Source organism: Micropterus dolomieu, linkage group LG16 (genome assembly GCF_021292245.1).
Source record: "Micropterus dolomieu isolate WLL.071019.BEF.003 ecotype Adirondacks linkage group LG16, ASM2129224v1, whole genome shotgun sequence".
NCBI classification, from domain to species: Eukaryota; Metazoa; Chordata; class Actinopteri; order Centrarchiformes; family Centrarchidae; genus Micropterus; species Micropterus dolomieu.
Window position 1 is genome coordinate 21327914 of NC_060165.1, and position 14223 is coordinate 21342136.

At 39.7% G+C, this 14223-nt stretch overlaps 1 protein-coding gene across 9 annotated transcripts in view; it reads left to right on the forward strand.

Moving 5' to 3' along the window:
• The window catches only part of celf2 (cugbp, Elav-like family member 2), a 492311-nt gene that overhangs the window by 202904 nt on the left and 275184 nt on the right, over positions 1-14223 (forward strand). The window contains exon 1 of one of the 9 annotated variants that reach the window (XM_046072687.1): positions 8057-8108. The exons of the other annotated variants lie outside the window; for them this stretch is intronic. The gene's annotated coding sequence lies outside the window, so the exon portion shown is untranslated. Of the gene's footprint in view, positions 1-8056; positions 8109-14223 lie in introns of those variants that run through there. 9 annotated transcript variants of the gene reach the window in all.

Consider the following 14223-nt stretch of genomic DNA (forward strand, 5'->3'; position numbering starts at 1 on the left):
TTTAATGACGTGACACCGACACATGTAGCTCAATGAGTCGCAAAGGACCTTTTATTCCTTCCTGCTTTTGCACGTTTTCTCTTTCATTAGATCTTGCGGAACATTCTCTTCATGCGTTTCTCTTATCTCTTCTCCTGTCTTGTATATTTCTGTGATTCTCTTATATCTATATTTTCTCTGTCTGGTCTCTCACATTTTTCCTGCCCTGCATTGCTACACAGTGCAGTTGCATTTAAGCCATTAGTCTTAAAATGTGTTTGTGTCAGTGCATGGCCTGTTGTTGTTCTCCCACCTCCTCCTCCTCTTCTGCTTTTTCTAAGGCTGATGTGTCTTTCATTACCGGGGTCTGACAGCGCTGAGCCAAGTGGACGTCTGTTTGTCACCCTCTAATGGGGCTTGGCAGCCTACAAGGTGTGCACAACACCTCAGAGAGAGTGGCCTTCTCCCTCTGTCTCCCTCAACGGAGGAAAAGACCAATAACACTACCTTACACATTCAGTCACTGTTCAATTTCACTTCACGTCCGCGTCAGTGCCGTGAATTGGATCAGGCACCTATGGACAAATTCCACGTCCAGTTGACTTGATGGGAATTGACCAAACCTTGCCAGGATCTCACACAGTGCTGGCTTTGATCCTGCTCCAGCTGTCAATTGCAATATACAGTTTGGAAGTAAGGCTATCTAATCCATTTTGAGTAAATCCTGCTTTTTGGTGTCAGCCTATCGACCTGCTCTGCTGTACTGTTGCTTATCTATCTCTCCTGAGCAAATGTTTCCATTTGATGGATTTCCAGAAAGATATTAAAACCATGGCCTTTTTTGATAAGTTTCTATTGAAACCAAATAGAAAAACTTGGTTTGAATTTGGTATTGTATTGTTGAGCCTTCATGTTCCTTGCACATTCCCAGAAGATAAACAATAAAAACATCCCCATGGAGGACTCCAGTTTAAGCACCTGTTTAAACTCCAAGGTCCAATTTTGTCTTGTGTTTTAGCTTTGCTTTAGAATGGCTTGCCAGCTCCTAAGGAATATATCCTTTTTTCCCAACTAGCCATGTATACTATGCTTCTCTCTGCAGGTAAGAGACAAGGTTCTTGTATGAGCTTTGTGTTGGGTTTATGTATACGTTATGTTTACGTCAACCAAACTTGAACCAAGTTACGAATTATGCGAAAACTATTGAAAGCCTCACTAGAATTTACTGTTCCAGCAGCCCTTTTTAACATTTCTGTCATTAAATTCAACATCAAGATAAAAAATTTGACTATTCTCACTTGAAAAATTTCAGCATTGTTATTTAAAAAAAAACAACAACCTAGGTTTGTCAAATTTTGGGACAAATCTGGTTAAAAGGTCCCAGAACTGTACTGGACTGAAAAAAAAAGACAATGTTTTGAACCTGCTGAGTCTTTATCAGTCCCCAAAAGAACTGGTATGGTCAAAATCTCTTGATGCTTGCTATTGTTCCACAAACTTTTCCTTTCCTTTTTTAAGTACTAGGGCTGACCCCGAATAGTCGAAGATTCAATGCTTGGATGGGCGGAGCCTAATACGTCTGTCAATCTCACAGTCGAAGCTTCGCAGCGGCATTATGAAACGACGATCATACCATTTTGGCGACATGGGGGGTGCTCAACGTCTGATTTTGAATAGAACTACTATTTTTTTCCCAATAATAATAATACTGCCTATTACAATAAACATTAATGCTGTCAATAAAAATGTAAAAAGAATGAAGCTTTTAATAAATGTGCATGAATAAATCCAAAATTGTAACCCTAACCCTTAAGGAAGGGGTCTCACTGCGCATGTGTAGGCGTAATATGTATGTGTGTAGCAGCAGGGGAACTCTTGCTGAAGAGACGGAGCTTCAGCTTCGCCGTTGTTGTGCTGAGTTTTCTGAAACTCGCGAGACGTTATGAACATTTATCAACATTGATGAACCACACAAAGAATATTATATTGTGGTACAGTTGTCGGCCAAATGGCACACACGCACACAAGCACAGAGAGAAAAGGGTCAACAATAAGGCTCAGTTTAGTTGGAAATGTAGGCTATAGTGTAAGTTAAGGAGCTAATAAATAGATGCAGCTCTGCAGCTTCTCAAGATGGAGACGGAGCTACCGCGTGTATGCCCCCCAACCCCGTTCGCAATCGCTGCCACACAAACACATAGGCTTTGATTCGACGATCAGTTGATCAGTTGAGTCGGCAAGACCTGATAATTCTGATTCGACTTTGTAAATTGTTAGTCGGGGACAGCCCTAATAAGTACTGTGAGTGAGTACTTTTGTTGCCTCAACTTTATCAAACATTAATCATAGAGGTGGGAGATAGCAATCATATTTTAAAATTTTCTACATGACTTTTGAAACGCTTTTGGCAAGTACTGACAAATGACACTGTCCAGCCAATAGAGTGCCAGAGCAGAGAATTCTCCTATGTTTCATTTTGGAATCATTATTTTGTCATTTAAATTAGAGGATTTGTTAACAGAGTGTGACTTCAACACCAGACACTGTCCTATCATCCACCATCAGTCACTATCAGTTACTTTTAGCATGACGACAAGATTTCCCTAAACTCAACCAAGTAGATTTTCTTGGCAGATCAGAATTGCTCACATGAGTAATTTTCAGATTCATTATATGCATCATTTTGGTCAATTAGGTATGAGAGCTTGTCAGAAATATTGCTTAATGGAGCTTAAAATGACATATATTACAATAAATATTCTACAATTTTCTGAAGACGTGATCTAAGACTCCTTGCTGTCCATGGGCCTGACTTTGAGATCAACTACTCCAGAGGACATTGTTCGGTCTGGGCATCAAAACCAAGGCAGGTCAAACCATATAAAAAATAGAAAAGCTGGAAGGAGAATTGGAGAAAATGGATAAGTCAAAATAGAAGACAAAGAAAGAGAGATGAGAGTAAAATGATTAGAAGGGCATCGGAAGATGGAAATTGGGTGAAAGAGAGAATTGATCCAAATCCTCCCCATCCTTTTCTTCTTCTGACTGTCAGAGCACCACAATTAGTGGCCTGCAGCCTACATTAACATGCATTCAGACGAGAGCCCACTTTTTTTTTTTTTATTAATCTACTACCTTAATTCATCCATCTCCTCCCACAGAGAAGGGAGGAGATAGAGAACCAGAGGGAGGTGAAGGGAGGGAGGAGAGGATGCGGCTGATGGTTGAAACATGATGTGGGAGTCAGAAACCTGCTTTTCTCTATTCCGAGATGAAAGGTTAAAAAGCCCGATAGATCTTTCCATTTTTAAATGCACCTTTGCGCCTGTGTGTGTTCAGTTCTCTGTGTGCACGTACATGTGTATATGCTGAAGCATTCGTGCATTCGTGCTCGAGTGTTTATCTGCATGCCGAGTGTGTTAGAATGGGGAAATGCTGGCTAATAACAAGATGTTCCTTTGAAAATCGCGAAGCATTCATCCCAGTGTGTTCTTTCAGGCGAGCGGCACAGGGCGAAATGTCAAACATTAGAAATAAACAGCCTTATCATGACAACTCTTGACGGAGACAACAATACCGGAGAGAAAGTAAGAGAGGAGAAAAGAGTGATAGATGTAGCAAGATGGAAATAGAAAAGGATGGAAAGGCAAGAAAAAAAGAGCGAGAGGGAAGATAAAAACACTTCCTCTTTTCTGCTCTTCCCTCTGAGTCAGCCTGCCAGTCCCTCCTTACAAAGCTGCCGAATCTCTTTATCTCTTTTTTTTCCCACCATCTTATTGTCTCTTTCTCTCAATTTTTTTTTCGACTAACACCATGGAGAAACCTCCTGGTGTCTCACTCTACTGTTTAACAATCCACACATCATTAGCAGCCGGCTAGGTTTCCTTTTATTTCTTTTGATTTGTGTCTCTGACCTGCTCATAATGCTATGCTGATGAGCAGCAACAATTTTAGGATACATTGGTTTGTTTACCATTTATGAAGAGAATCTGCCCTAAAAAATCCATGTGTCATTTCTGTAACATGCACAGCTCAGTTTTAATTTATGAATTTCAACAAGTCTCTCTTCAAGCTGAACAACAGGGAGACAGATTGTGGTGGTGATGTTATCTAGAGATGAATCCTGGCGCTGCTCCATAGGCAGCAAATGACTGACAATAGTGGAGTCAGTTTCTAATTTGTTTTAATACAGGTTTACATTCAAATTGCTCACCATATAAAGTATGGGAATATCATGAGACTAAGGTGTTGGTCAATGTACCTTGGTAATGAATCAAAGTTCATATGCAAATTGGCTTTTTCTTTTTTGTGAAAACAGCAGAAATTTGGCTGAGGTGAGAGAGTTGGCATTTTTGCAAAATAGAAGTTGTGAGAAAGGCTGATTGAGACATGTTGCATGTCTTGTTGCATGTTTCACCCCTTTTTGATAAAAAGACCAACAGTGCCATCTTAGAGGGGATGTGTCAAGAATATGCCATGATGTAGTAGAGTTACTGGTACTCTATCAATTACATAATCTTGTGACATTTGAATGTTTTTACATAAAGGTAGTTAAGTGAAACTCAAAATCATTTAGTTTTGCCAAAATTTCAAGAATTATTGAAGAGATTATTGTTGACTTTGGCCTTAACATACACTAGTGACACACACACACACGCTGTTTTATTTATTTATTTTATTTTTAATATATTTTTAATTTGTTTACATTTAATTTTAACATTTATTTATTTTATTAAAATTTTTAATATATATTTTTTAACACAAACACACACACTCTTACGGTTTTGTTTATTTATTTTATTTTTAATATATTTTTATTTTTTTAACACGCACACTGTTTTATTTTTTTTTTTAAATATTTTTATTTTTTTAATACACACACACACAGAGGCTTACTGTTTTGTTTATTTATTTTATTTTTAATATATTTTTATTTTTTTAACACACACACATGCTTACTGTTTTATTTATTTATTTTATTTTAATATTTCTTCTTTTCTTTTTTTTTTACACAAACACACATACACTTTGATTACTTTAAGCTTTAATTACTTGTTTAATGAAATGTATGGAGTTGATTGATCTTATGTCGTATGTATGATGCTTTAGCAATATTGTTGTTACACATTCATGCCAATAAAGCTAATTTGAATTGAATTGACTGTAATCTAAACTAGAAGGGCAGTCATAAATAACAAAAGAGATGTAGTGTATTTTATTAAACAACGTTTAAATTCACATTTATTGAGAAAGTCTTAAGCCTCTAATGTATGTATGGATCAGCAGATTTATATTTTTGGTAGGGATTGAAAGTGGAAAGATCTGACCTTCGAAAGGGTCAAACTTACCTTAAATGTAAAAGCTTTGCCATCACTGACCAAATATTAATAAGCCTCTCAAAAAATAATTCCCATCACTGACGATTTAAGTGAAATTGATTTGCCTGACCTTGAAAATATACCTTTAGGATTTTAAATCAAGTCTCTATCTCTAGCAGCTCCATGATTAAAGATAAAAACTATAATTGTGGAACAGCAGAAATCCCAGATCTGGATCACAACCAAAATCTAATCCACAGTTCCTTTGCCTAAGGCCAATCTGCTCTCCAAATTTCATGGCAGATTTTCTGACAGACAGACTAAATATTTAACATAGTGTTTTGAACCACCCGGCATACTGATGTTGAATGGTGAAAGTTGACTGTTTAGCTAAATGTGTCTCTGCGGCTGATTAATATGTGGCTGAACACCTGAAGTTGAAATCACCATGCTGGTGGGTTATAAAGTGATATTAGCTGATTTCTACAGTGTCTTAATGAATCTAAGCAGCATATCAGTCATTATTGCCATTAAATCGAAATTAGGTATGCATAACCAGAATATTTGGGGTAAACACAATCAAAATATCTGTAATACATTTGATAGAAGATACTGTACCATCATACATATGCTGAATAATAAGTTAAAAGACAAGCAAATGTTGGTAAAAACAAAAAATGCTATTGTCCTAATGTGTTTGTAACAACTGAACAAAAGTTGCAAAAAGCACAACTTATCTCCCGCCTGTCATTTGACTGTGGAAAGTAACACATTTATGTGATGTACCTGCAGTCAAGGTACTTTATTTATCACATATATACTGAATATTCGAACAAATTCGACTTTCGATTTGTTGGTTGGTCCACCACTCTGATACAGACTGAAACAACAATTTGATGAATTGCCAAGACATTCAGTACAGACATTCATGGTTTCCAGAGGATCAATCCTACTGGCTTTGGTGATCCCCTGGCTTTTAATCTAGTCACCATTGGTTGAGATTTGTGGTTTAAAGTGAAATGTCTCACCAACTATTGAATGGGTTGCCATAGACGTTGGTACATTCATACCCTCCCCAGGATGAATTTTCAAAAGCTTTGGTAAACCCTGATGTTTTCTTCTGGCGTCATAATTAGGTCAAAAATTCACTTGTCTAGTTTAGTTTATTACCAAATACCTGCAAAACTAATTACATTCACAACAGCTATCAAGCAAAACTAAGAATTCTAGTCACCTGCCATCCATCAACAGTAGTCCAGCAACAATAGTCTTCGTTAAACTGTCCAAACAACAAGCTGCTTATGATTACAGTGTCACATTAAGTTAATTAAGTTAAACTATAAGACCTTCCTACAAATCCCTCAGAAACGTGTCATATTCCTTTAACACTCATCATTTGGGCTTGTTTTGGTGTTTATGACATGTCTTGGAGGGCTCCAGGCTGGTTTTTGGCACAGTATTTATTTCCCAGTATGATTAGGATGGAAAATGCTGCAGCCCAGGAAAGTGAATTCTCTTTTGCCGCTGCACACCACCTGGGACGTCAGTTCTGATTGTTCCAAAGTGACACCCAGCACCCAGATTCTGCCATCACTTGTAGGTGCTCACAATAACACTCTCCCCAATCCTCCCCTCCCTCTCGCCCTCCCATCCTGTCTCTCCATTCTTTTTGTCTATTCAGTTGCCTGTCTGGAACAGTGACTGGTTCATCCTCATTTGCTCCACTCATATCCCCAGACTTGACAACGCCAAGCAGCAGTTTCTCTCCCTCTGCTGCTCTTGATGGTTTTTGTGCTATATCTTTTAGTTGTTGTGCATTGTGGATGATTGTTGATTCATTGTTGTGACCACGAACCCTTACCAGCAGATTCATGTATTTTGTGTCTGCAGCCCGCAGTTAGGAAACATTTCCATCCCAAATGATTTCTGGATAGCCTACCATGTCCTGAAAATAACAATATGGCATGCCTCTAATGTCTATGGCATGAGACTGTGGAAAGTGAAAACCAAGCAAAAATAGCCAAGGTTTGAAGATTAAAGCATACAGTTACATCTCAAATGCCACCAGTTTATCTTTAGTTTGCTGTGTTGGATTTTCCACCATTTTGAGTTTCTTGCACATTCATAAGGGACACCATGTCTACTTTTACTTTGTTAGAAGTGGAGAAGATGGAGTTTTATTCTAAATGCAGTCCTTAGAGGTTAAAATACTTAAAAGTCAAGTGAATGCAGTGAGAAGTTTAAGATGGACATCGAAATAAGAGAGAGAAGAGAGAACGAAAGGTGTGGAAGAAGAGTTCCAGGGGAGATTTCTTAGAGAGACAAGATGGGGCTATAACACACACACACGAAGGATCTGACAAATACATGCATCCACACTTTCACAAACATACACATATAGGCACGTGAGAATTGAAAAAACAGGAAATGTACATAAAGAAAAGCTCAAAGCTTTGCGCAGAAGATTCTTACACACAGTTTAGAGAGACCAAACGCTCCATCAGTAGCACAGAGGGTTGAAAGCTCGTCTTCCCTCTGAAGCAGATAAAATGAAAATATTACAGCACATTCCAGAAATCCACTGAGGGACAAACTCCCACGTTATGCTTTTATATCTGCTCTTCCTTCTGTAAACACTTAGAAGCGTTCCTCAAAATCACCCATCGACACATATTCACTTACCACTGCATCTCTCTGCCTTTCCTCTGCAGCGGATCTTATGGTGTCTTGCTAGCCTCAGGCTACATGCTGCTTCTGATTGCTACGGACTCGGACTAACGGCACATCAAAAGTGGCCCCCGCATAAGGCTTGTGTGTGTTTATCATGTGTTTATGTGTGTGTATGTCTAACACAGGTCATTCCGGCTCTTTCTCACAGATTAAAAGGCTCAAAACAAATGAAGAGCAACCAAGTAATCTCTCCCTCTCTGTCTCTGCAGGGTGTGATTTAATAAGATTGATTCCGGCAATAGATAACTGAAGAGGTTTTTACACTTTAATGCCAGTGACCGCCCAGCACTGCACTGCTTAATAAATGTTAACATCTGCATCATTTCTGTACATACAGTCAAATTGGAGAACCCATAAAAATATTAAATGTTGTAAAATGAGGCCCATATGTGAGTTAATGTTTTTGAATACGTTATTCTAACAGTGGTTCCTATCTGCTGATCTTGTCCACCTTACATTATAACCCTGTCCCTAACCAGCTTTAGTCCATCTTAAACCTATATTCAAAGCCACTGATAAAACATATTTTGGGAAATACTGATTTAGTCCACCTGAAAGCTGCTTTGGCAACCACTGATTTAGTCGACCATAAATATGTTTTGGTAACGACACCTAAAACCTGTTTTGGGCACCACCAATTATGTTCACCTTAACCTGTTTTGAGAACTACTAATTTAGTCCACCTTTAGCTTGTGGGGAACCACCAGTTTAGTCGCGAAGGGTGTATCTGCAATCTTGCAGACCACATAACACATCCCCTGAGACAACTTCCTGGATTAATGTTTTTATTTTAACCCAAATCGTGATCTTGTCCTAAACCTGACCAAGTAGTGTTAATGCCTAAACCTAACCAAACTGCGACCATTGAAAGGGCGTATCATGTTGTAGTAGTAGTAGTAGTAGTCTTGTAGTATGTGCACCCTTAGGCTATGTTCAGACTGCAGGCCAATGTGACCCAAATCTGATTGTTTTTTTTTTTGCCCAGATCTGATCTTGTGTGAGCAGACCAAGGATGGAATCTGATCTTTTCCAGTTCGGAATTGGGCCACTTCTAAATGTGGTCCAAATCTGATACGGATCAGATCTTTTTAAATGCGACCTGAGTCTGGACAGAATTGATGCCACCTTGACGTCACTCTACAGCAGCTGTTGTCACAGTTCTGCTGTAGACGGGGCCGTGGTGAACAAAAAAGCTCCTCAAAAAAGATTATTATACATGTGGCTAGGGATAGGGATCGAGACCCGGTTCCAAAATTTCTCAAAACCCGAAAATCTGTAAGGTTTGAACTTATCGATACTGCTATACTTACTACAAGACTTGCGGGTTCTATGATGTAACGTTGTGTCTCGAGCATCAAATCTGATTTAATTTCAAACACAATGGATAAGAAAATCTTCAGGCTGCAGTCTCTGCCTGGTCTGTCGGCTCCTACACACACATTATTCAGAGCAGGAGGCTGCGCCGTCACGGTGGAATACGGTGAGGGTTAAGTTAGCTCCAAACTACTGTAACGTTAGCTGATGACAGCTACACTCGTTACTGTAAGTACGTGCGATAAAACCTTCGCAAGTAAAAACACAATACTTAATCGATACACCTGTCTGTAAGGTAACGTTAAACATGTAGAACTGGTTAATTAAATCATCCCTGTTCTCAGTATCTCATCCTGTATGTTTTATACAAGCACAGCTAACGCTAGCTTGGCATTAGCCAAATGTTGAAAACAAGCTAAATAGAAAGCTGTCTGTCTGGAGCATAAACTGGTCTGGCCGCTCCTCCTTCTACCTGGTAACGTTACCTGCAGCCAGTGAGAGAGGAGGAGGGACTGATACAGACTGATGTGCTTTCTAAACGTCACTCACTACGTCAGATAAAGTTATTGAGTTACTTTGCTGTTGTCTAGAAACAACATTTAGCTGTATTTAAAATATAAAATTATAAATAACCAGGCAGTTAATATGTACACTTCAGTATATGTTTATTTATCGCAAGTGATATGTCCTCTCAATATATAACGTTATCGCACATTCAATATTTTCCTCATACCGTGCAGGCCTGCCTCATGCCCGTTGGGTCTGGTCTTACTAAATAACCATCACTAAATAATAGAACAGTATCGATAGTGGTATCGATAAAGAATCGTATCGTTAAGCAGCCTCAATAAGTGTATCAATAAAAATTAGCGATCCCCATCCCTGCATGTGACTCTCTTCCTCCTCTACCTCACAATCATCTGCTCACAAATTTCTTTTCTAACACCTGAAAGCCACCGGACCGCAAGCTCTCTTATGTGCACGCTATTTGTCCCAGCGGACAAAGTGGAGAGAGAGAGAGAGAGAGAGAGGGGAAGTGAGTTGTGTGGCAGTTGCGTTGCACAGCGCCAGAAACCATAAAGAAAAGAACAGAAACTTGTGAACACTTGTCATAATTCGGGAGAAATGTGACCCGTAAGAGGACAACAAAAAACGGGAGTCTTCCGTGAGCTAACCGAAGCTATTCTCTGTTGCTCCTTGTTTACTTCTCTAGCCTGCAACAGCGTGCTGCATGTGACGTTGTGTTCTGTGCATGCGGGTCACTTTCAGGCTGCGGACAGTTCACACTGGGGTCTGATATGGGCCACATTGAAGCAATAATGTGAACTGTCAAACAAAAAAAAATCGGATCTGGGTAAAAAATCGGAATTTGACGGTTTTGACCCGTCCTCAGCCCTGCGTCAACTCACACTGGAAGCGTTTCAGCAGCGGCGCGTTTGACTTGTTGTTTATTTGTCATTTTGTGTCTTTCGGCTACCGATCTCAGCTCTCTGTTAGCCGTTTCCCCCCCCATTCCCTGCATGGCTGAATTTCTGTCATGGAGGATTTCAGAATAAGAGCGTTTTGCCTGCCTGATTTAACGGAGTTGTTTAGATTTAGTTAATTTGGTAACTTGCCCTTGATTTCTGTGCTTCTGCCGTGGTTAAGAAGGTTACATAGTAAAATGTATATTTTTTGTCTGTTCTAACTGTGTTTATTGTTGATATACGATCGGAAGTCTGCACAATGTGCTTTATTTAGAAAATCGACAGGATTCTCTATGCCGTTTCTGTGTGTGACTTTCTGCCCAGCTCATCTGCTCTGTGCTGCTTGACGCGTCTTCCGTCAAATATAGACCGGCTGCCTATTCTCAGCACAGCGGAGTGGAGAGACGCTTCTGGGACGTACTGCGGCGCTTCTGCTGTGAGCACAAGCATTGACTACAATGGTAGCGATTAGGTATAGCAGCTGTAACGAAGCGCACACGCCGCCTGTGTGAGTCCGGGGTAAAACCTCTTTTGGTCAGTCATAGAGTGGAGTAGAACATAAAGAACAGAGTAGAATGTTTTGCAAAAAGTACCTGCAATGTTTCCATTTCCCTTTTTTTCCAGGACTTATGTATTTATGTAGTCAGGCGAAAACACATTCCGGCATCATTTTAACATTTCAGTTTCTCAGAGTGGGAACAGATCTTGACCTCAGCCAAGCCGAGCAGCACCAGCCCCAGGCCACCTTCACGTACACAGTCTTGTAAATCTGTTCAGAATGCATCTATAGCATGGGGGGAAAGGTGTGAAATCATGATACACTTTCATCGAGTGAGTGAAATTTGTACATTTTGTCACGCACACAAACAAAGTTGCACAGTGTTTTTCTTTCCACATTGTTTATCTCACGCAGCGAAGGTTATGTTTCATGGGAAGAGTGCAAACATTGCACCTGTCAGTCCCTGATTGTCAAGACATGTTTTCAGCACAGAACACACACCTCACACATACACATACACGAACACCACCCATGTTCATAGACTCAGATAAACTGCCAGAGTTGTTTTCCTGCTAATTGCCTATGCTAATTTTATCTCCAGAGTAGCAGTAAAAGTATTAGTGCAAAGCTTTTCTTGGCGCTTAGATGTTTTTCCATCCCCGATGTCTTTGAAAAAATAAAAATAAATAAAAATCTGGCAAACCTCAGAACCTACAGTAAATCTTGAGTTTCTCATTCATCAAAATGGTGCACACGGTTAAGGTGATGATTCATTATTTTTCCTTCTTCATGGTCTTAAATTTATGGATTCGGAGAAGTCCCACCAGTGAAAAAAGCTCAAATTGCATATACGTAAGTCAGCCACTTATAGGTTCTAACTTTGACAAAAGCATCAGTGACTCCCTTTGTTCATGCAAACATTAGCGGCTCGTTTTCCTGGCCATAATTACAACCTTTTTGCTCTGAAATTTGTCACTTATCGGCTTGGGTTGTGACCTCGAATCACAGCATGACCTTTGAACTCATGAGCCTGGCATTGGGATATTCCCATTTGAATTGCTTGCTATTGACTCAGAGGTTATTGGTTCAGCTAATTGCTATTTGCATAGCTTTATTAGTATCCCAGCATTGCCTTCATGACATTTCAATCTTTTTTCCCTTTTCTCTCTCGCTCTGTCTCTCTGGGTCCATCTTGTTCCTTGCATTCTGGGGAGAGGAATTAGACAGTGTTTGGTGTGTGATTAAGGTTTCATGCTTAAAGTAGCGACGGGCAGATCTCAGGGGAGAGAGAGTCATGGAGGAGGAGAGCAAACATTAATATGCGCTTAATAACTCTTTCCATCTTCTTCCTTGTTTTCTGATTCTGTCTTTGTCTGTCTGTCTCTGGCCGGGTTTCCCTTCACATATTTTTTGTGAATTATAAAATATTGAATTTGAAAGGATGAATGGAAAAATCTCATGTAATTTTAATATTTTTTTGCTGAAAGAAGCTATTCAGAAAATTTCTATAGAGCACACATATGTTGAGTAGTGATGGAAAATTGTGTTGGCAAGACTGAGCCCCTCTTTTAGACTGTTGGAATTATAGTTTTGTTTGTGACCTGCTGGTTTAACTCCTGACCTAGCAGGATGAATATTTGTGTGGAAGTGAGAGAACTTCTCTTGTCCCTGTGTGATGGTTACTCAAACTGGCCAACAGGAACTCCACTGTAGCTGAACCTTACAGAAAAGCCTGTATGTAGGATTTTATACATTGCTGACTAGTCAAAACACAACTTCTTGCATAGTTTGCAAATTGTTAGCTAGGTCCTTGGGAAACAGCAAATAGAGTTTGCTGAAAGAAACTAGACTACTACTACTGCGCAGACCAATCCAATTTTCTACATGACTTTTTTTTCATTTCATAAAATGCTATCATATCAAAGATGCTATTCTCACATAAACACTCCCCAAAAATCGGCTCAGAATCAGATCATATTGCCTGACACTGAATTCCTGAAGTAAAAATATTAGCCTCTACTGTAAATGGCACAATTTGGTTTCTTTTTGTTTGAATAATTTTACCTCGGCCCACATGATGGGAAGATGCCAAACATTTACTAATTTCCAGCATTATTGAAGTTTAGTACAATTTATTTGGAATCTGTATTTCTTTTTTTTTTTTTTTGTACAGTCTGTCTTGTACCTTTGCCACTCTCTGTACTCCTGTCTCTCTTTAGGGGCTGTTACAAACTAGTCCGGTGTATGTCTGTGTGTAGGTGTGCATACGCCATTTCCTGCTCCGCGTTGTTGTGTTTGTCCTGTGGTCTCTCAGCTCACAAAGTGTGTGTGCATGTGCGACTGGCTGACTGAGTATGTGTGTCTTCCAGAGTGAAATGTCAGTCTCATTTCGCTTTTATTACTTGAGGGATGAAGAGGAGGGCTTTACTCTGTAATCTCAGCCTCCCTGTGGCCGCCGCTCAGCCCCAGACTTACCTGGGAACACACTTGCCGCGGTTACATAGAGGCTTTTAAACACCTTATCCTTAGACTATTCCATTATAACCGCAAAACATTTTGTTTTGTATGTGCATTACTGCTGCGCACGGTGCTGTGAAACTGCGGGTGAAGGGTGACAAATGGTTCGGTTAAAAGCATCACAAAAAGAGCATTTGATTGACTGATTGATTGTGATGGATTGGCCTGCGGGGGTGTGGATCAGAATAATGAACACCTTCATGCCCAGGGTGGTTATTCAAAGCACAACTTCTCTTGTAAAAGACCTTCTGTCCAAAACACTCAAGAGTTAGCTATGAAGGAAATAATAGGTCTGCGTGAGGTACTGGTAGACATGTCAGAGTACAGGTACGTATTAAATGCTACAATTTGTGTATAATGCACAGGTGTCAACGAGGTTTCAAGGATTGTTCTTGCAGGT